The sequence below is a fragment of the Apostichopus japonicus genome, chromosome 9 (assembly GCF_037975245.1).
Source record: "Apostichopus japonicus isolate 1M-3 chromosome 9, ASM3797524v1, whole genome shotgun sequence".
NCBI lineage: Eukaryota > Metazoa > Echinodermata > Holothuroidea > Aspidochirotida > Stichopodidae > Apostichopus > Apostichopus japonicus.
In genome coordinates, this window is record NC_092569.1 from 27084670 (window position 1) to 27106312 (window position 21643).

At 37.3% G+C, this 21643-nt stretch overlaps 3 long non-coding RNA genes across 3 annotated transcripts; 2 read left to right on the top strand and 1 right to left on the bottom strand.

The window, feature by feature from the left end:
* The first annotated feature begins 7027 nt into the window (after positions 1-7027).
* LOC139974365 (uncharacterized) lies at positions 7028-11803 on the top strand. Its single transcript, XR_011795463.1, has 3 exons — positions 7028-7116; positions 7817-7891; positions 9075-11803. It is a non-coding gene; the product is annotated as an uncharacterized lncRNA (long non-coding RNA).
* A 1194-nt stretch (positions 11804-12997) lies between these two features.
* Positions 12998-16901, top strand: LOC139974361 (uncharacterized). Its single transcript, XR_011795458.1, has 4 exons — positions 12998-13610; positions 14474-14657; positions 15049-15262; positions 15787-16901. It is a non-coding gene; the product is annotated as an uncharacterized lncRNA (long non-coding RNA).
* LOC139974364 (uncharacterized) lies at positions 16309-17699 on the bottom strand. Its single transcript, XR_011795462.1, has 2 exons — positions 17500-17699; positions 16309-17421 (listed from the first exon to the last, which is right to left on the bottom strand). It is a non-coding gene; the product is annotated as an uncharacterized lncRNA (long non-coding RNA).
* Positions 17700-21643: the final 3944 nt, after the last annotated feature.

Here is a 21643-nt window from a genome sequence, read left to right on the forward strand (position 1 = left end):
TTTGTTCTTCCTTGGCTGAAAATATCCCTGATAACTTCGAATATTAACAATTACTCACGGCTTAAGGGGTGACCGTTTGCTTGATATTAATATACAATGATACTTAACACATGTCCTGTTTATGACAATATCTATTTCTGAAACAAAACAGGTGTATTTATAATTCTGCATTACTCCATTCCATTGCAAACGCAAAAAAAAGCATTCCTTTAAGAATCGTTCCGTTACATCTCGATCTACGAAAGGTATATATGTTGAATACGGGGGATGCAGCACGAGGCACACTCAGGCAATCACGGAGTGAGAAATTAGTACAGCTTTACCACTTCTCTGAGCTTAAGACCAAAGACATCAAAATGTAACTAGTCAAGTCACTTTAACTCCAAACTATCGGTAACTAAACTCCCATAACTGATCTTATTGGGATTTACCTACCCTTGTATTGAAATTAATGATTGATATTACTCATAATTGCTTCCTTGACGATTTCCAAGTACACTACGCGGAAACAACTCACAGTCTTGGAATGTCACATGTTTAACTTCTAAACAAGAGTCGCTTCCTTATATGGTCATCTGCTGGTTTTCGGGAGAATTGCCAACACGTGTAGCCTACTTAGAGACATTCCAAGGAAACAGCAACCGGAAATGGAAGCTGTTCCTCTGTTTTGTCCGTAACAGAATTGTGATATCTTATTGTCAGAAAGATATTTATTTTTGTTATCATTTTCTTTAAATTCTTTGTTAATACATTTTTAAAGAAAAAAAAAAGAATCAAGACTTGAAATTTTTGTACGGCTTTCATGTATTGATGTAAGTTAGTCCTATTTTCTTAAAATATTTGCTTATGACTTTCTTGGTGTCTGGGAAATTGTGAGGGAATCTTTCTGTTCTTTTTAAAAACAGTTGTTTGCAAATTATTAGTTGATATTCACTGGATAATTGATCAGTTTGTTGTTACGACTATATTAAGGAAAACATCTTAAGATCTTACAATGGGCGCGTTTGAAAAGGTGGAGTGAAAAAGTGTTTAAGAATATTCATAAACGGAGATCGAGAAATCGGCTGGCTTGTCGATTAACGTAGCCAGAATATCTAATTGTAAACCCGATTCTTAATTGTTGCAGGTTTTTGTAGTCAAAGCCGCTCTTAGATATGTTTTGTCTATATATATATATATATATATATATATAGGCCTCAATTTGAATCAAGAATAGCAGAGGCCCAATTAAAATGCAATGGATTTGGCCCTAGATACGACGAAACCCACTCACCATGAACAGTCCTCCAAAATAAAGAAAACATTTTGAACTTCAAAATGGTGCATTCTGAAGCATCTTTTGACTATAATATTGTTCTTGTATAAGGTCTAAAAGCAAGATTATTCTAAAAACTACACTCTAATTGAATGTTTGGGTAAGGTTCGGGTAATTGGGTAGTTAACGCAAGAAGTAAACAGGCTAAGTATGTAATTGCGTTTGACTGCATAAAAGGCTTAATTGCGCAAACACTACGTATAAATGTGTACGTTAGTGCATTGAAATAGGGCAAACAAGGAGCATATAGTTTTATTTTATTTATGCTTATTTTCTGAGCGTAGACATCATTTTAGTTTTATCTTGTTAATTCTGTTGTTTACACTCTAGTGTGTTATTTGCTTGTTTCAGTCAGTCAATAGATCGAATGAACAACGATTTATAAGAGTGAAGCAAGGGAATGAACTCAATACCAAAGTATCCACAAAACTTCTTCTAAGCAAACATTTGCAGGTATAATTCAGTACATTGGATACACATGTAAATATAATATGTGATACTGGTTATCATTGTCATGCAATGAAAGTCAACTCTGATGATAAATGCTGATTGATAATCATATCTAAATTGTTACCTGTATGCTTTATTGGACAAATTTAGCCTTTATTCTGGTAAACTTTTTGAATCTCTGAAATGTATACTATATCGTTTATGAAATTAGTTAAAATGTTTGATTGCAATGGGAGTCGAACCATTTACTAAATGACTACCAGCTCCATGTTCTATCAAACTGTATCAAAAAGACTTGACAAGGTACAAAAAAAGCAATTTGCATATTAAGTAGTGATGTAGTTCTTCGTTACGATATTTCTATAAATATAATTGATATACAAAGTCTTTTGGAAGGGCATTTCTTGCCAATTCAAAGAACACTAATAAAGATAACACTTAATATTTCGTGATATTACTGTCTATAGTTCGTTCCCCTGTATTGAATACTTCCTCTACTTCCTTTATTTGCATGTTCCTTGTTTTTCTCTACATAGTTTTGTTTCTAGTGTTCAGTAAATTTGTGTCCATAATCCCCATTGTTTGATTGTTTACAAACTGCTAAAGTTCCGTTGTGATTTCTGGCAGGCTTTACCACAAGCTAGTTAGGTAGGAAAGCCACCAAAGTCACGTTGGGCCTTTGTATATATTATTTTTTTCAATTCTTATATTTATTTTATTTTGCTTTGTTAGTTAGCCTACTTATTGCAGGAAATTGTTGACCCCTTGTCCCTTCGTTAGTTGTATTGGAATTACTGAGTCTAAAAACTTTGGTAATGTATGTTGAACATTCACCAAGATAATCCAAGCTGGCATACATCTGCAGTAGTGACAAACCAGAATATGATAGATATTAATTTCCAAACAGTATTTAGGTTACCGATGTAGTAACATCTTGCAACCGAGGAACTGGTTGATGCCTGTGTTAGACAACGCAATTAGACGATTCTGTTAGACGCCGGTAACCCACACAATGGTACGCCGATACCTCACACAACTAGCGGGCGAGGGAACGAGCTGTCGAAGGAACGAGCGGGCGAGAAATATCTAGGTAGGTCTGCTACTGAGAAACTTATTCATGCTGTAATCTCGAGTAGGCTTGATTATGGCAATTCTCTTTTATTTTTGTGTAGCTACATCCCAACTATCGAAATTACAGAGGATCAAACACGGCTGCTCTAATCGTCCACAGGTCGAACAGGTCCACCCTCCCATAACTTATATACTGGAAGAACTACACTGGTTACCAAAAAGACTTCGGAATGACTGCAAAATCCTCCCATGTGCGTTCGCATTATCAATTTCAACTTCAGGTTCCAATTTCACGCACAGGATAGTTCGGTAACCATAGCTTCTAGAAGGCTGCACAACGTATATGGAACTCCATCCCGTTTGATCTTAGGTCTTTGGTCTTAGGTCTTGGGTCTTAGGTCTTTGGATTCTATTAGTCTATTATTCAATGTCTTCGATATGCTAAAATAATATTATTTGCCGAAGACACTAATATTTTCTTCGATTCCCAAAATCTACTCTCATCACATAAAACTGTTTCTACTGACCTAACTAAATTTTCCAGCTGGTTTGCAGCAAACAAATTATCTCTTAACATTGAAAAAACTAATTATATGGTGTTTAATGCTAGTCACTCATTCAGATGGGATCACATTATTACCATGAATGATAAAATTATTAATCGGGTTAAAGGGGCGTATCCAGGATTTTCTAACCCCGGGGGCGCGAATTACTATCTAAGCGGAGCGCCACCATCAGTTGGCGCGCAGCGTACAAGAAAATTTCGGGTTTTGATACCCCCCAGATCACCGGAAATGGCACTTCTCGGGCTTGAAATGACCAACCAAATGTACACTTTTGCCTGAGAACCAAGTATTTCCCAATAGTTTTTTTTTCCATCCAAAACCTTTTTGAAGATTGTCACCAGTCACACATCATGTTCGACCTCATCGCATCTCCTGTGGATCATTGCTTTTTGTAGGTGATTCTACGTCGCGGCCCACAATACCCAACAGCCCCACTTTTGAAGGTATTAAGCCCATTTTTTGTTCAGAATTTCAAAACTCACATTTCTCGTGATTAAACTCACTTCAAAACATATACCCATAATGTTGCAAAAAATTTCATCTATGGACAACCAATATAGAAAAACCTCCTTGAACCCCTAACAGACTGGTCAAAATTTCACGAGTAGAGGGAAGTATGATGAAGAATGTTGGTGAGGAAATTTTCGAAAATTCCGACACAGTTAATTTTTTGGTGTAGAAATATTGAAACCTCCTATAACGGCTATTATTAAACTTTGTTGAAGGAAATGAAAAAAAATACCAGATATTTCGGAAACCGAACACTACACACATAGGTCAAGGAGGCGGGGGGGGGGGGGGGGCTAACGAAATGTTTCTTTCTGAAAATTCGGGCAATATGCTGAGAATTTTTCGGGCACCTATACTGAAAGAAAAATACATTGCAATGATGTAGCTAAAGGAAATGAATAGTTTAAAAATCATCTCCTTGGTAATTAAAGTTGTAAGCTTGGCCGACTAATTAGCCATTACTAATGTAAAAGAGAGTTTTGACATAATTGGACCTCCATGCTTTTTCTCCATCTACATAGGACAATTCGTTGTTTATATGAGCATCCCGCGGTATACTGCGCAACTTTCAGTGACCGTACGGTACATGATGGCATGCGATGTAATAACCGATGCTTGCTTATATGATATTGACATTAACATGTTGAACTCGCGCGGAGCGCGCGAAAATTTGGTTTATATTTTTCGGGCAAGTCGTTACAGCTCCCCAAATCAAATTGGGCTCCTTTGACTACACATAGACAGTTTTTGAGGCTGTTCATCCTGAAACGCCATTTTCATGCTCACTGATATGATGTGATATCTGCTGTTTGCTTTATAAATTTGAACAGGCGCGTAGCGAATAATTAGCCAAGGGAGGGGCGAAGCCGGTAGGCGAACTATCTAAGCGTAGCGCCAGGGTTGGCGCGAAGCGTACAAGAAAATTTTTGCCAAAAATGCCTCCCAGATCGCTGGAAATGACACTTCCCATGCCTTGTAAGTTGCATCTAAGCATTTTCTATTTCGAATTTACTAGCGATATCATAAAAAGTATGCTCGGGGGGGGGGGGGGGCGGTCGCCCCATTCCCGAAATGCGTCATGTTCCCCGACGACTCGGTCGAGTTCGAGACCAGCCACAGTTGGTTTCATAGTACAATTGTTTAAGGCGTCCAAACACACACACGCGTTATGATAGACCATATATAGTATATATATATATAGATACATTAGTGAGAGAGGAAAAATGGAAACGTCAAAAATGGAGGAGTTGTCGGTTTAAGGGGTAGGGTCACTGGTTTCCCGGCCATGTGTATATAATAGGGTTCAGCGCTGTCATGATGTCTCTGTTCCTCTGTTTCTTCCCGGTGTCTTGGCGTTTATCTTCTACTCCCTCCTTTTCTCCTTTCTCTCCTTCTTCTTTTTCTTTTCCTTTTCCCTTCCTTCCTCCTCCTCCTCCTCCTCCTCCTCCTCCTCCTCCTCCTCCTCCTCCTCCTCCTCCTCCTCCTCCTCCTCCTCCTCCTCCTCCTCCTCCTCCTCCTCCTCCTCCTCCTCCTCCTCCTCCTCCTCCTCCTCCTCCTCCTCCTCCTCCTCCTCCTCCTCCTCCTCCGCCTCCGCCTCCTCCTCCTCCTCCTCCTCCTCCTCCTCCTCCTCCTCCTCCTCCTCCTCCTCCTCCTCCTCCTCCTCCTCCTCCTCCTCTTTCCCCCCTTTTTTCCCTTTTTCCCCTCTTTTTTCCTTTTTTCTTTTCTTTTTTTTCTCTCCTCTTTTTCTTACCCGAGGGGCGCGCCCCCCCAACGCCCCACCTCTGGATACGCGCTTGGGTTAACATTACTAAGTTCTTGGTGAACACATAGACAATAAACTTTCGTGGCGTGATCATATATTTGGTCAGGAACCTATTCTACAAATCTTAATCACCTATGTGTCCTCCAGAAGAGAGCTATCCGCCATATTTCACATGCTGCACAACGTGACCATACTAGCCCACTATTCAAAAGATTTAATTTATTAAAACTAAATGATATAATAAGTGTCCAGCTTGCAACATTTGCATATAAAGCATGGAATGGATTGCTACCCGAGGCTTTTAAAGATGTTATTTATAGTTATAGACTAATCCAAAACCATCAAGCACGCCAATGTAATAACGCACATGTTTTATCCCATATATAAGACTAATTATATATAAGACAAATTACTATTAATATTTATATTATGTGTAAAAGTAAGTTGGCCTGACGTTTCGATCCTAGCAGGATCTTCTTCAGAGGCTTAGCCAACTTACTTTTACACATTCTATTACACAGGCTCTCTAAAAGCAGTTTGCTAACAGTTTTATTTTATTTTAATATTTATATTATTATCACTATAGATGAACGGCATTTTCATTTTGTTCATTTCGTTTGATTATACTCAGAAAAACGGAAACATAAGTAATTGATAGGAAGTCAAGATAGTTAAGGGTAAAATAATGTTAATATGATAAGAATGCTTCAACATAATACCCCCTACTAGTATTTATGTTTCAACATAAGATTCCACAACAAGTATTTCCTGTTTTCGTTCTTGTAACATCTACATGAATTTATACTAAGAAAGTTGGAAGTCCTTTAAGAAACATTTCGTCAGTTAACAGATTAGTAATGAAAGGAGGCCAACTAAATTATATCATTAGCTGCTATAGTTGTTAGTAGTAATGCTACTCAGTATATCAAATTAAAAGGAATTCTTGAATTAAATCAATGAAATGATGTCTTCACAGGGTATTATAATAACGACCATTTGTCGTAATTTGCTTGCTATCAATATACAGTTCTGGCGATATATTATCGACCAACCAACAAAAGTGAGTCAACAATTTCGGGACTTTCTTTATTCATTTTAGTCAAATTTGCCTTTCTTCATTCCTAAAAGGAATTTTCAATTTTAAACGTGCACAACATATTCCATCAAGGGTTAAAGAGGCGTGGTCGTGACGTAGTGGCTTTTAGAATATTTCTTCTGGACGTCAGAGTTTGGTACAGTACATTTCTCTGACGTCACGAAGGTGACGTCACTCAGTACTTTTACGAATGATCACCGCGACGAACATCGGCAACTTTCTCCTGTATGCAGTCTGCTACATGTACAGTTTCATATAGTCGAGGGATAGGTGACAAAGACCTAACGGTTTCCTCAGCACATTGTGGACACCTTGAATGTCATCTCACTGCATGTAGTTTTTGCTGGTAAGTGCGTAACTTTCAGCATGCATAAACTTTTAAAAATGTTTGATATGCCTAGGTCCTCCAACCATAGGTGAACAAGTCATACATTGATGTAGGCCTATAACTGAAAGTCAATTGCTTTCTCTCGATCAAGGTGAAGCAAGAACATACAGTATTCCAAGAACCTTTCAAATAATTGATTAGAAATAGGCTCAGGCCTAATGTTTGTTGCTAAAGCCTCGAGGCCTAACTTCTTTGTGTAGGTTTTATTCTGTCAAGGGACCTCTTTGGACTTATTTTTAGTTATGGACAATATCAGCATTGATTTACCTCTATGATGAACTGAAGTAGTGCCAGGGCTTTATTTTCTCAGTTTGAAACTTGTAAGATTGTATCTGAGGACAGTTTATCCTCTCATCATGAGAACAGGTGTAAAATATGTTTAGATCGAACTTGAGGTTTCCCCCTCCCACACAAGATATATTCACGTTGCAGATATATTCTAATTAGTAGGAGTTGTATGTGGATCACCTAGTTAACTACAAGTTTGCATAATAAATTGCCTAGCTGGTTGTATTCAATTGCTGGAGTCACATCAGACCAAAGTTGATGAAGACTTATACATAAAAACATGTTGTTCTGTTAAGTAGAAAGTGGTGTGAGTGAAATTTGTGCTTTGACAGCCCTTGCAACTGCTTGTTTTTGTTACACTTTGTTGAAGGTTGTTTCACAGTGATGAAGAAGGTATTGCAGCCCTATCCCATGGTGAAGAAGAACTATTGTGTATTGATGAAGGGTGAGTATATGGTAAAGACTATCACATAGTTACTGTATGGAAGTTTCTATGGATACAGTTATCAGTGTAATTTAAATGGAATATAACCTGCAAGTTAACACTGCTGTACAGTGTGGATCCAGCCATAGGCTACTGTCAAGTGAGGAACTATTTTCATTGTCATTTAAAGTTTCAAGAAATGAAGTGAAACAAAATCAGTTAAAGTATGCTAAGCTAAGGCCTACGGTTTCATGTATGACCTATTCCATAGTGAAGTTGGGGTATACATCCTGCTTAAATACTCTGCTAAATGTGGTTTATTAGGTCAACAATTTTGGCCATTGAAAATTCCTATATTCCATGCTTTACCAGAACTATACAAAATATTCATTACAATCTTCCCTGCCTATAGCAAATTCCACCAAGAGTACACTGTTTTAGGCAAAAACAACACGGGAGATTGAATATCTACATGTGTAGGTAATGCTAGCCATACTGAACGCCCCTTTTCACAAATTCATGATGAAACACACTGTACTATTTCAGTGGTCAAGCCAAATTTGTCTTCACACAGGCAAGTACTGTATTGTTGTCCATTATAGCACTTGTGTCTACAACCATGTGGTGACTGTCAATTAATTAGGTGTACTCAAGGATGATTCCTAGTGCCAGTACTTGCCAATTTGGGGAAGTTTGTGCTATCAAGTAACAAAGTATTAATGCTCAAGTGAATTTTGAGGAGGAATCTTTGCCATGTTAAATAATTCACTGGTTCGTGAATTTCTTTGTCAGGTTTTCAAAAGTAGCTCTAAATTTTGGCATGTCAACATGGGGAGAAAGGCCATAAGAGGGGGGGGGGGGGGTTGTTAGGAATATAAATATTTTGCAAGAGAAGAATGCTAAGTTTAAGAGTTATTCTTCTTTCTGAAGCTGACCTTGGTTGTTGTGCTTCAAACTTGCTACAAGAGAACATGATACATGTGAAAACAGAGGTTACCCCTGGCCCCCACAATATCTCCCTATTTTATGCCCCTTGCATGTCAAGTATACCACACTGCCCCCCCCCCCCCCCACAAAAAAAATACAGATACCATGACTGAACTGTTGTGCCTCTGCACTTACATTACAGTAATGATGCAAATAGGCTTCAATAATCTATTACTAATATACCTGTTGACTGAACTTTTGGATTTTCTTTTCCCAGAGAATTACTCCCTAATGAAACTGTAGGGAGTGAGGTGTTCCCCCAGAGCTTGAGATGGACTCCTCAGAAATACAGAGTGAAGAGTCTCTTCCAGATAACTGCCCCTCATGGGAAACTCTTGGTATAATTTAGGAAGCGAAATGTTTTGTATCTATAAACAAATTGTTAGAACTGCTGAAGTTAATACATGGGGAGTACTGCACACACACTAACTGTACTAAAATAATATCTTATCAATGGAGTGCTATTGGTACAGCAATGATTTTTTCTTGGAAGTGTGAAGATGGCCGGCCATGTGTGTGGAAAATAGTACTCACAAAACAGATTTTGTGGTATCTTTTCAGGTAACATTCAAATTTCGTCAGCTGTAACCATTTCAGGAAACAAGTATTCTAAAATGGCTTTGTATTTTAAAGTTTCCAATTTTTTTTTGTAAGCAACACAACATTTCTACGTTTTCAAAGGTTGTATGTAACTCCAGCTGTTACAGCTACTTGGCAGAAGGTCCAAAAGGCAGAATTCTGCAAACTTAAAGACAGAGGTTTATGTGTAGCAGGAGATGCTAGAACAGAATCCCTTGGGCATTGTGCCCAATACTGTACTTACAGCTTCATGGATGAAGATTCTTAAAAAATGTTGCATTTAGAGGTAGTTGATGTTAGGGAAGTAGGGGGGAAAAGTCCAAACATGGAAAGAGTTGGATTTGAGAGAGGATTGGATTTTCTAATGAAATAATTTAAAATCTGTGAAGTAGTGACAGATGCCCATGTTCTGATAAAGGCACTGCTAAAAAAGTGTACAATATATGATGGAATTTCTCATCAAGTGGATGTTTGGCATGGTCTGGAAACTCTCTAACGTAGCAAATGCCAAAGAGAACACTGATCTGCACTTATGTATGCCTGCTATAACGTAATCATTTCTGGTACTCCGCTAAAGAGTGCGGCGGTAATGATATCAAAATCAAGTCAATTTTGCTATCACTTCTTCACCACATTGTAGACGAACACCAGTGGTTGTTATCAATTGATGGTACACCAGGTGAATGCAGTCATCACCACTTATGTGAAAACGACCATAGTAAGCCATATCTAAAGAAGGGATCACCGTCACATGAAGCCCTTAGGTCTGTCATAATCAAGAAGCAATTTCTGAACACTTTTCCATATTACAAAATTTCAAGCATACTGGTTCTTTGAATCATTTCACAATCATATGCTAATGTATGCCAATAAACGTTGTGCTTATTCTTATGATGGATATGTAACTAGAATGCTACTGGCTGCTATTGATCACAACTATCACATTGAACGAGCATATGGTTCAACTGTTGATGGCTAACCAATGTATCTGGCAAAGTATAGTAAAAGATCAAAACAATGGGCACCTCAAAACTTGCCTAAGGCTTTTGGTTACATTCCTGAATTGATGAAAACTGTCTTTCTGCTCAGACAAGAGAATCAGTGCCATTTATCGGCCAGAGTAGGCCTACCTGAAGATCACCCAAAAATCATCAAACCAAATATTAGCAGCGCTCCAAAGCCTAGTATGAGTGTTTTACTTGCACAGTACCAGTCTAGATTTGCAAGTTCAGCTGACATGGGGCATTCCTAAGCTACAATGGTTAATTAAGGAAACGGAATGCAGTTTGATTTCACTTGAGTTTTTATTGATTAGCACTCTTAATGGCTCGAAGAGATGTTACATAAAGTTAAGTCTTGATGTGTGCTAAATTTACTAGTTATTTAAAGACTCCCTACTTTACTCGTTCATTTGATTTAAATCCACTTTAATATTACTATTTTACAAGTCAAGCAAAGCATGTTCTTTGATTTTCATGTCAAAAACAGAGCCCTTGGATTACATTCAGTACCATTTTATACTTGTAACACACTTGATGCCTTAAAGTCTTAAGTATTGCCACTGAGTTTTGCATGCATCTGAGGTGGCAAACTGCAGTCTTATCCAGTGGTGAGTAGCATTTAGTCAGAACTTCTATCTAGACTAAGAACATATTATTGTAATGGTTAAACATGCAGGTGAATGGGGCTTTTAGTAGGGTTATGATGTTCTAGTATCTTTGTTAGACTACCTACTGTAGTCCAGCCCCTGTAATAGATGAAACTTGGCTGTTTAAGAGGTCATTTATCAAAATTAAAAGTAGTACAATCTTGGCAACTTGGTCTGATAGTATTCATGGTTTTTAACTGTCTATAACACATCACAATGGCTGTGATAATACTTCATTTTTGAGAGAAAGAAAAGAGAATACATTGTCATCAACTATAATTGAACTTTTATACCTTTATTTGGAGTGCTCACATCTGTATTATTTGGATCTGCATTTGCTATTTGTCACCTACAGGTACATTCTAACTTTTTCCCCTGATTGTGTCGTTTCATACCTTTCAAAACATGAAATAAATATTTTACCTTTCAGCATAATTTGCAAACTTCTTTCACTCCTTGGAAGAACAATAACACCCCTTCCCCTCCACCCTGCTTAGGTTACCACTCTCTATAAACTTGAAAACAATGAAATAATCAGTTAACATTCACCAATGTTTCACTGCTTGGAGTAACAAAAACTCCTCCCACAGCCCCACCCACCATCATCCCACATAGGTTACTACTGTCTATAAACAAACGAAAGAAATTATCATCACTCTACCAAAGGTTGTTGATAGGATTGAAATCCCTATCACAAACCATGAAGTAATCAGTTTACCTTCAACAATGTTGCACTTCTTAAAGTAACAGTAACCCCTCACCCCTCCCCCCCTGCTCTTCCCCCATCACCCCACTCTTCCCAGGAGAAAATTCCTGTTAATACCTGTTACAATTTCAATTGGTTTTAACCGGAACCAACAGGGACTAACAGGTACCTGTTAACGACAACTGGTTTTAACAGGTATTGTGACCAAAACCAGTTTATACCAGTTAATTGCCTGTTGCAACAGGTAAATTACCTGTAAGCTGTAACAGGTACCAATTGGTTTTAACAGGTACCTGTTAAACCAGTTGCTTTCAACAGGTAAAATACCTGTTGAAAACAACTGGTTTAACAGGTACTTGTTGAAAACAACTGGTTTAACAGGTAACTGTTGAAAACAACTGGTTAAACAGGTACCTGTTGAAAACAACTGGATTAACAGGTAACTGTATAGCCTAGTGGAGTGTATAGCGGAGTGTATAGTGGAGTGTATAGCCTAGTGGTTAACGCCGGCGTCTCCCAGTCATGAGATCCCCGGTTCGATTCCCCGCCGACAGCAATGTGTGTCGTCTGGCAAGGGTGTTGTTCAATAACAACTTCCCGACATGGACGTTAAATGGATGTGTGCCGAGAGATTGGCTTCGGTCAGCTTGCGAGTCTACAAGCCTCCATGGCTTCTTTCGCGAGTTCCTGCTTGCGGGAAGATCACATATACATACATACATACAACTGTTGAAAACAACTGGTTAAACAGGTACCTGTTGAAAACAACTGGTTTAACAGGTACCTGTTGAAAACAACTGGTTTAACAGCTACCTGTTGAAAACAACTGGTTTAACAGGTACCTGTTGAAAACAACTGGTTTAACAGGTACCTGTTGAAAACAACTGGTTTAACAGGTACCTGTTGAAAACAACTGGTTTAACAGGTACCTGTTGAAAACAACTGGTTTAACAGGTACCAATTGGTTCAAATTTCTGTCTCCACTTTAAGGCACATAATGGTGGATCACCGTTGTCAGGGAAGGTTTATGAGGGGAGGGGGCTTGAAAATTTTTGTTTCTCATAAGGGGGCTTATATGCAAAATAATGCAATTATTTTTTTTTTGCTCCCTTCGTTTTTTTCACCGTCGGACATCACGTCCCAATTTTTTTTGTGGAGGTACTCTTTCCTCTGCTCCCCCCCCCCCCTTTCCCGCCCTCGCTGGCTTTGCCACTGCAAAGAATAGGTATAACATATGTCTGATCACTGAATTGTTTATCCTATTTGGTACATTAAGGTAAAATGAAAAATTCACATATTAAATTTATGAGAGAGTTCTTCCAGATAGTATATGAATACGTAGCATACACATACATCAAAAGATTGAGACGAGCTCGCATCTATATTTAGATCAGTGATTCATAGTCTAAGAAAGTAAGACACATATTGCCAAGTCAAGATCAAGATAAAAATAATTAACGTTTAAATTGTATTATGATTTAATTCTTTCTTATTTACTGTTGTTTTAAATTTTTGATATCAATTAATGATATTTGTAATTTTTAGTGACATAAAACTCTCAAATTGGGGCCAAAGACAATTTTTTAAATTTTTTCGATAATCACATTTTGTACGAGGTTGAACTTTGACTTCAACACCATATTCAATTTCGAAACCGAGGAGCAACGGCAACTTGCATTGCATAGCGTAAGCATTGCTTTGCATGGTTTAATACGATCACTCTAAGCAACTTTCAACTGATAATCACCCAAGAAGATCTATAGAAGAATGGAAGTATTAACCGCCACCATCGGCCTACCTGTTGTTCCTTAAACTTGGAGGTAAAACTAACGTTAATTGTTAGGCCACTGGCACTTGTGACCGTTGTTAGGCTAGCGTTTCGCAATACACAAGTGCAATGACAGTGAGTAGCCTAGGTTTTCTATTGAGTACTGCAGTGCATTCTCAACACTAAACTGTGCATTCTAAACACCAATTAACAATGTGTTATGTGTGTATTGGGCTAGATTGAACAGTCGCACATAATCTTCTAATTTATTTCCAAACAAATGCTGGGACTGAGTTTCAATACTGTAGTTTACTTGAAGCCTAGGTCTACATTCATTTGGTAAAGATTTCTTGAATTTCCCATGTGAATCTAAATGGGTAGGCTATGTGATATTGAATGAAACAAGGCTAGACCTTCAAACTTACTGTTACAGTAGGCTGAACAAATTATGTTGGCTAGTCACCGGTATTATATACTTTAGTACTACTACTAGTAAGACTAAAAAAACGACTGAAAGACAAACTGACTTAGTGTGACAAAGAACTGTTTCTTCTCTAGCCTAGGTCTAAATAAGACTTGTTAAGTGAGCAAGCAAAATAACAACTTAAACAATTAGGCCTATAAATAAGATGGCTCAGTGCATTTGTGTTTCTAAAATCTTGTATTTTTAGATCTTAAAAACAAACAAAGATTTAGCCCAAGTTTTATTATCTCTGTAGTCTGGGCATTTGATTCTGGTTGCAATGATGACACTCTGGTTCAAATGTTCAGCTTTATACAGTCTGCTTCAGACTTTGGGAATCCTTTTTTCAGACTATTGTAGAAGCAAATCTCACATCACTTTGTGGTGACAACTTTATTTCATTTTTCCAAATGATTCATTACTACTGCTGCTTTGCTATTTCCTTTTTCCAGGAAGAATTGAAAAACCAAATATCCAGGTGAGGTTTCCTGTGATGTACGACACCATTGTGGAGGCAACAACAGAAGAGGAGAACGTATATGGCTTAAAGACATAATGGTGTAAGATGATATTAAGAGTTTATCCAAGAGTCCAAAAAGCAAAGGAACAAGTGCCATAGAGAAAAAAGATGGAAGGGTGAGTTTAACTATTGTACCCAAATGTGTAATGATATTATTTAGATACTTTTCATAACCTGTTTATATATAATATATAAAAAACAGTCTGGTACATCATTTACGTACAAGCGTCATAAGTTTGGCCAATTTTTTACTGATTTGGGATAATTATAAACATGGTTATTAAGCTTTGAAAAATAACTTGGTGTTATAGTGCAAACTGCAAAGCTAGTAATTATTTGGTAAAGCTGCTATTCCTGGCTTATAACTTGAGGGACCTTGATTTAAACGTTTACCTCCCAATATGTTGATATAAAATTTTAATGTTAATGTATGTTTATGATAATGTGAGTTATCATGTGCTATATCTGTATATATGCTTACAGGTATATCATATTTTCTGTTCACAGGTCAATATTGGTGCATATTTTGGGCTTCCTGAAGACAAGTGGGAGGCCATTTGTAGTTAAGAGAAACACTCTATGTTCGTGAAGACTTTACTGGTGTTGATTTGGGGTACCAACACTTTGAAAACGAAAGTCGTTGGGAATGCTTGCACACGATTCAACAGTGACAGAGATGCAAAACCGCTGTTGTCTCCCGTGAAGCTTAATGCTATGGAAGGTTAGTCATTATGAAAAGCTTTCAAACAAGTTACCATTTATATTACAAGCTCATGACTTAGTACACATGTGTACAATATAATTTACTGAATAAGCTGTTTTTCAGGAGTAAGTAATTTTTTAACACTGACAGAACTATTTATCAGTAGGATTATGCATTCCAGTATCATGAGTTAACAACTTATATCATTTTGGTTGGTTCTTAATTGCCTTTGAGTTCTGACAAGAAGCCTACAATCAAACTACCATATTGGTGTAGTTTTTCCAACCAAAAGATTGAGCAAACCCAATTTCTAAACCAAAAGAATGTTCTTGGTTAGACTGTGATTGCTAGTCCATTCAGGTTGGATACCAACAGAGATAAATATCGTGAGACATTCTAAACCATAGGAAAGTTTGACCTTAACTTTCCATGAAAGCACTCATCTAGCAATGCAAGAGAGTTTGTTAAGTTTTAGGACCACACTGTTACTGTTAATCATGATAAGTCAATTCTTAAGTGTTCATACGCTTTGTTTCTTGCAGCACAAATCGTGGAACGTTTGAAAGAAAGCTGCAGTTTACTGAGGAAGCAAATACATATCCGAGAAGCTGACGTCAATCGTAAAACAAAGAAGGCCTTAAAACATTAGTATCATATAATTTTTTTCAATGGTTATTGCTTATCATTAATCAGTCTTTAGTTTTATTCAAACTGACAGCATATTGCTGTCACTGACAAGTTAACTTTTCAGAGGAATTTTTTTAGACAGTTCTTTTTTCAAAGTAGGATTAAACCCATATTTATTATTATGTTTTAAACAGTTATTGTTTGCCATTATATGGTATTTAGTTTTTTAACTAAATTCAGGAAATGGAAGGTATGTTGCTGTCAACTACAACTTAAGTTTTCAATGGAGATCTTCTGGACAGTTTTTTCTTGAAAGTGGTTTAACCATGACTATTATAGACTGATGTTGACTTTTACTTGGCAAAGTCATCTTTCCACTTTTGCCTTATTTTTTTTAAAGAACTAACATTTCTAGTAATCAGTATGTACAAATGCCATTAAACAGTATTCAGATTTTTATTCAAACTCCAGAATAGACAGTATATTGTCGTCACATATGTGTTCAGTATAAATATGCATTACAAATACATGCTTTGTAGGTAAATATTGTTTTTTAAGATCTGATTGGTAGCCAATTTAAGAATGAATTCCTTTCAAAAGGTTACTGTCTGACTAGCTATTATTATTGTCTGCCTAGCATGCATAATTGCACACTACATAGTTTGGTAATGCTAACTCTTGAATAACTTTTATCTATTCAGCTGTAACTTTTATTTTGACATAATGATTGATAAAAAATTAACCTTTATATTGTTTTAACAGATAGAGTTTTCTTTCTTAATTGCCTCAGCAATACATGAAATCATTGTTTTAATGAACATATTTAGTTGGTATTTCATAATATATGTAAGTTTTTAATGTGTAATATGAAAGCGTTTACTTCAGAAGTTTGCTTTCTTGTTAGACTCCAAATTTATGTTTTCTTTTTCATTGCCCTCAACTTTGCATTATTGTGCAGTACTATACTTTTGCCATTCATGTTTGATCCATTAACTTGTCTTAACTTTGTTGGAATAAAATGATATTTTCAGATTTTTGTTAACAGTGATTTTTACTCCATCTGCTGGAAGTTCTCCCTCGCCTTAACTTGCTTGTTAAGTGTTAGACCTACATCAAGTGCAACTGTAAAGAGTAATTTTAACCTGTTGAAATTCATCGCCACCTGTTTTCACCAGATAACTTGTTGAAAACAATTGAACCTGTGGAAAATCCTACTGTTATAACCAGCTTAAAATCTTCCATACATGTTCTTACCTGTTCAAACGTTTTCAATACCAGTAAAGACATGTTGAAAACAGAACCAGTTAAAACCTGTTACCCCTGTTGAAAACAGTTGAAACCAGTTCATACAGTATGTTATTACCAGTTAATAGCTGTTGCGCCTGTTGAAAACAGTTGAAACCTGTTATTACCAGTTAATACCTGTTCATGCCAGTTAAAAGCTGTTGTGCCTGTTGAAACTTGTTGAGAACAGTTGAAACCGGTTAATACCAGTTAAAAACTGTTATGCCTGTTGAAAACAGTTGAAACCTGTTATTACCAGTTAATACCTGTTAATACCAGCTAAAGCTGTTGTGCCTGTTGAACCCTGTTGAAAACAGTTGAAACCTGTTAATACCAGCTAATACCTGTTAATACCAGTTAAAAACTGTTATGCCTGTTGAAAACAGTTGAAACCTGTTAATACCAGTTAATACCTGTCAATACCAGTTAACACCCGTTAATACCATTTAATACCTGTTATTACCTGTCACCAAATACCAGTTGCAACAGGTACCTGTTAAAACCAGTTCAACAGGTATTAACTGGAATTTTCACCTGGGTTATCACTATCACTGTGCCAATATGGTTTCTTTTCAAATTGTTTTCTCTCTTAATCGATGAGGTTGTTGCCAGGATTGAATCCTACATATTGTCCGTCTACAGATGGAAATCTTTCCCTTATCTCTGAGATGCAACAGGATGGCAATACCATTCTATTTCCTCTACCTAGGCGACCAAACTTCCAGTAAATAAAATTTCTGTAAGCATAATGTCTGTAGTTCCTGTTGGTTCTGTTTTCTTCCAAAGCAAGATCATCCTCTCGCATGTGCATATTTACACCCAAGATGTGTGCATTAAGGCAAATATCACTAAATGCATTCGAGTAAGTTACACATTGTTGCACCCTGTTTGTGCAGCACTTCTTTTCCACATCAGTTAGCATCTCTACACATTGCAGACATTTCACGAGAAGCAGTCACTTCCTCAGTTTGGTTTGGCGCAGTGAGATCACTGTGAGCATCTGGGTTTCTGCGGAGCTCTACTGCAACCTGCTCTAACTGTTCTCATGACAACCCTTGTACATACATCTGTTGGACAATTGAAAACAGCTTATTTCTTCAGTACAATCATGAACATATTAAGGGATAGCAGGGCAATTGGCTGCTAGTAAAAATGCAGAATATTTTTTGGGGTCAAACTCACTACCTCATAACACTCTGAATGGTGAAATTTTGAATTTTTGGTATTTTGTGAATGCATGTGGAACACAGCAGAGTGAATGATGCAATCATGGCACTATTTATGAGCTATTTCATTCCACAAAAATGTCACATTTTCAGCCACTGGAATATCCCTTTAAGAAAGAATTGAACACAAACATTTCATTTGATTTCATACCAAAAAATTCCGACCGCAGCCATTCACGTGAAACAAAACATAATACTCATCTTGATAGATAACTAGTTTGGTTATCATTGAAAGAGACAAAATGTGTTTTTTTTTATTTCACAAAGACTGACATTCCTCAGAAGCTATACTTTCATTTTCTAATCTTTATTTACTTAAAACCTTGAAATCTGACATATTTTGGAATGTTAAATTTTTATCTGGAAATGTATTATGAGTTTGAATTTCATTAAACTTTAATATTTTGAATGAATATCTGGTGTGGATAAATTATTTTGGGATTATGAATGGGGGGGGGGGGTGGTTCAGCCCAATCATCATGCATGGTGACATCACATAGTTAGCTTCTGTTAGGGAACTTCATAAACCTGTTACATTGGCTGCAATCTGAATATCACTCTCTGGAGATTTCAAGGTGTGTCTGACACTAAGGTGTCCAACTGCACCAATGTATGTGTGACAATATTCTTTGTTATAAGAATTCGGTACAACATAAATTATAAATAGAAAAATAAGCAAATATTGGTCTGATAACAGTGGGCACAGTTGCACATTGTGACATCAACTTGTACAACATTGTATTATATGCATCATAAAATCTGGACAAATTTTGGTCTGATAACATTGGCAGTTGCCCATTGTGACATAACCTTGTACTACGGTACATTATTATATGCATCATAATCTGCATATGTATGATTTTTGTGGTCTATGATCATCAACGTAATGTCAATATTTAGTAAAGTGGAAAGTGTGTGCTATGCCAACCTGAAGTTGAGATTCATTGTTGTTTGAAGCCACATTCTGCTACCCAGGTGCACTATCATCTTCACCTGCTGCATGCTCATTTGGTGAGACCTCTCTATCACCAGTGTCTGACAAATCCTGTATAAAGAAAAAAAATCAAAAGACACTTATGAATGCTACATTTCTAGCATGGCTTGCTTTGAGCCTGTTTGAGTGTAGATATCAGATGACGATGCTCTAGATATCATTATAGTATAGGCATATGGGCTTTAATCTGTCAGGACAGTTGTTATTCATACAGAGTATAGCTCCCCTGCTCGCACCCCACGGTAAAGAATCACTGCTGTGCGTACAGTACTTTACCAGCAATACCCCTTTAGTACTAGATTCTTACCAGGTTTGTATCAGGGCTTGCCATGCTGGTCACAACCATCCCCTAATCCCTGACTCGCACCCCACGGTATATAACCACTGCTGTATCTAAAGTACTTTACCAGCTTAATCCTATAGTCCTAGATTATTACCATGTTTGTATCAGGGCTTGCCATGCTGTTCACAACCATCCCCTAATCCCACAACCATCCCCTAATCGCCCCACTCTCCAAAGCAATGTCATATTCTCGTTTAACCCTATTTATGTCAAGCGCCCAAGCCTATAGGGCTACTTTTATTTGGTTTATAGTTATAGGCATAGCCTAGGCCTATATATACACTTAACTTACTAGACTTAATATAGTAATAATAAATAAATAATTTCTTAGCTGATGAAATAAGGCCCTGTACATTAAACTTCAAATTGTAAGTGCATTTGCCACCCTCCCTTCCAACCATGCATTATATTTGACGATTCGTTTGCACACCGAGAGCACCATTACCCTTCGCCTTGTACCATTACATTATAGACCTAGGCCTAGGCTTATTAATGACACATTTAGGCCTAGCCTACCTTAACCTAGACGCTGTGTTGACAGTTATTAACTTACCGTAGGTTTCTTCTGGCAAGCTTTCCTCTTTGTCCCACAAGTACAGAAAGAATTGCAGTAGGCCCCTAGTCCCTTGCACGGACACCCAGCTCCTGCTCGGCCCCTTGTCCTAGTGCTGGGCTGTCTCTGACAGGTGCTATTACAATTACAACATTCCACCAGAAAATTGTGAATCCCATGATGATTGTTACTCTAGTTCAGATGACATCTTTGTTTGTAATTTTCAAAGACGGTTTTTCGAAATCCACAAAATATACGTTCGAGTGAATGTTTCGGCGGTGGTACTGTCATATGTTGAAGGTGAGTTGTCAACTGGTTGCCTGTACTGTAAGTCTGTAGACACACATACAGCACACACAGCAACGGTTCCGATTCGGTTAGTGCGATGATGACTGTACATATGTAGCGCATGCACTTCATATTGCCGCTGTGGCAACAGCGCCTGTGTTTTGCACACATGTGTTCGGCAGACTTCTTGGAAATTAGTGGTCAGATACCATTTATACTTCTCTCTTACCTAAAGTAGAATCCATCTTACCAGTCACTTCCGATCTTAACGCATAGTGTAATAATTTATAATTTTGTAAATTATATATTTTAAAATTTTAAAAGCTAGACATTGAATACTGAAAACGAATTTATTTTTTCCCATGTGAAAACCTCTTACATCACAATGAACAATGCCGTTTGGCAACAAACCTTAAACCAATGAGAAAATTGAAAAATAAATTGCTGTCGATATTTCATGACGACCACGCCCCTTTAAAACAAATGCATAACTTTTATCAGGTTCAATTTTTTGTTTGTTAGAGGTTCGCTGGTGTAATCGCCATGGAAAATGTTATCAGTAGTATATTTTGGGAGTGTTTCATTAACTCTGCTTGTAAAGGAAACAAGTGTAAAGGTCGCTTGCTTCAGTTTCGGTTCAGTGCTTGCAGTGATTCACGTCTGTGCAATAGGTGACACATGATGCACACCTTTATGGAATACAATCTCGTTTCAAGTTGACATTAACGTTATTCTTAACGTGCAGTGTTGTTTACATTTGAAACCAACCTTAAAAAGCCCAAACTATCACAACACCGTGTAAAAACCGTTACGGTTATTAAGCAAAGACTTGACAACGGCAACTTATGGGGAGGGGGAGGGGTGGAATGGAGACAATAAGGACACTTGAAAGCTTCACTCGGAGGCTTCACTATCATAACAATATAGAAGCTTAATATAGTTTCAAATATCGTGTTTGTAGCAGGAAAACTATACTTTTACGCCGCAAAGGGAAGTTGTGGTTTGAGTTCTTCTGAACGGCCAAAACCGTTCTTTTCATATGGAGTAGATGAAGACAGTACCACTAAACTTTAATCTTAATCGA